Here is a 2,330-nt window from a genome sequence, read left to right on the forward strand (position 1 = left end):
GGCGCAGCCATGTAATACGTCCGTGTTTGTGTGGTGTGTTGTGTCTGGCTGGGGGGTGGGTGTGTGTGTTTGCTTCGCGTGTTTTATGTGTGTGTGTGTTTGTGTGTGTTGTGCCCGGCCCGTGTTGTATTGTGTGGTGTTTTTGTTCGCGGTTTGTGTGTGTGTTTGTTTGTTGTGTGTGGTGTGTTGTCTGTGTTGTGTGTTGTGGTGTGGGGTTCTGTGTTTGGGTGTGTGCTTCGTTTTTGTGTTTGTGTGTGGTCTTCAGTGGGGTTTAAATGTGTGTGTGGGGGGGGTTTATTTGCGTGTTTCCCAAAAATTTGATATCTTTTTACTGCATGTGAACGACTTGAAATACGTAGGTATAATTATGAAAGCCGCTCTCCCGTGTTTCCCCCGAACAAAAATTTTTTCCAAAAAAAACATCCTGGGGGAAAAAAAAATTTTTTTTTGGGGGGCCGGCCTTTTGCCTTTTGGGTTTTTTTAAAAACAAAACCAATAATTTTAAAACAAAAAAAAAAAAAAAAACCAATTTTTTTTTTTTCCACCCCCCCCCCCCTTTTTCACTTTTTCCCCCTTATAACCCTTTTCTTTTTTTTCCTTTTTTGCTCTTTCCCCCCTTTTTCTTTATCTACTCTTTTTTTTGGTTTTTTTTTCCATTCCCCCCTCTTCCCCTTTCCCTTCCCCCTCTCTTTCTTTTTCCTCTTTCCTTTTTTCTCTCTTCTCTCTCTCCTCCTCCTTTCCTCCCTCTTTCTTCTCTCCTCCTTCTTTCCCTTTTCCCCTTTTTTCCTTCCCCTCCCCTCCCCCCCCTTTTCCCCCCCCCTTCCCCCTTTCTCGTTCCTCGTCCTCCCTCCCTCCCAATTTAATTTCTCCCTCCCCCTCCATCTTATCTCTCTTCCCTCCTTTACCTCCTTCCTTCCTCCGCCCTTCCTCCCTTCCACTCCCCCCCCCCCTCCCTCCTCTCTGCCTCACCGGAAACGCCTTTTGCGATATAAAAGGGGGCCGGGGGAAAACCCAGGGGGTTGTGTTTCGACTGGCTGACGTAAAAAAGGGGGTCCCAAAAATGAATTTCAGAGGAACTGAAGTTTTTTGCTGTGAGGATTATTCGATGTGGACTGGATATAATTGTGGATATGTTTATTAATTATAATATTTATATATTTTATATATATATAATTATATATTCTTTTTTTTTTTTGGTTTTTTTATTATTATATATATATAATATATAAATAATAAAAATTATATATTATATATTATATATTAATTTATATATATATATATTATTTTATATATGACATGTATTATAACGTACATTAATAACAACATAATAAATTATGTATTATAAAATATAATATATATATAATTTTTAAAAAATAAAATTTATTTATATATTTATAATTATATAATAAAATTTATTTTTATTATAAAATAAATTTTATTTTCATATTAATTATATTTAAAATTTTAAAATAAATTTATGTAAAATTTTGTATTATTAAAAATATGTATTTTTAATAATTATAACATATATATTATATTAATATATTTTAAATAATATATATATATATATTAAATTTTAAAATTAATTATTATTAGATTAATTTACATATTGTTTTTATATAATAATTTATTATATAATATAATTATATATATAATTTATAATATGTAATTATTAATTATTATAATATTATGTTATATAAAATTTTTTAATAATTTTAAAATATATTTAAAAATATTTTATCATAATATTTTTAATATAAAAAAGTATATAATATAATATATATAAAATAATTTTAAAATATATAAATATATTATATATATATATATGTAAAAATATTAAAATATATATTTACATAATATAAATTTTATATATATATATATAAAATTAATATATAAAAATATATATTTTTTTTTGTTGTTGTGTTGGGTTTCCTGGGTTTTTTTGATAAAATTTAAATAAAAAAAAAATTTTTTAATAAAATTAACAAAAACCACCACACACAACATACATCCCAAAAACACGACCCCACCCCCACACAACACCACCACACAGTTAAAATTAATATTTATAATAAAATATATTATTATAATATAAAAATATATAAAAATTTTTAAAAATTTATATATATCAATTATGTGTGTGTGTGGTTTTTTCTGTTTTGTGTGTGGTGTGTGTGTGTGATGTGGCGTGTTTTTTATATATTTATATATATATATTAATATATAATATATATTTTAAAATTTTATATATATAAACACAAAAAACACAAAACGTAACTGCACTAACAGAATAAAAAACTGCCACAAATGAAAGGAAAAACTCGCGCGTT

The sequence above is a fragment of the Penaeus japonicus genome, unplaced genomic scaffold (genome assembly GCF_977035675.1).
Source record: "Penaeus japonicus unplaced genomic scaffold, GWHDUDI00000001_assembly GWHDUDI00000030, whole genome shotgun sequence".
Lineage (NCBI taxonomy): Eukaryota > Metazoa > Arthropoda > Malacostraca > Decapoda > Penaeidae > Penaeus > Penaeus japonicus.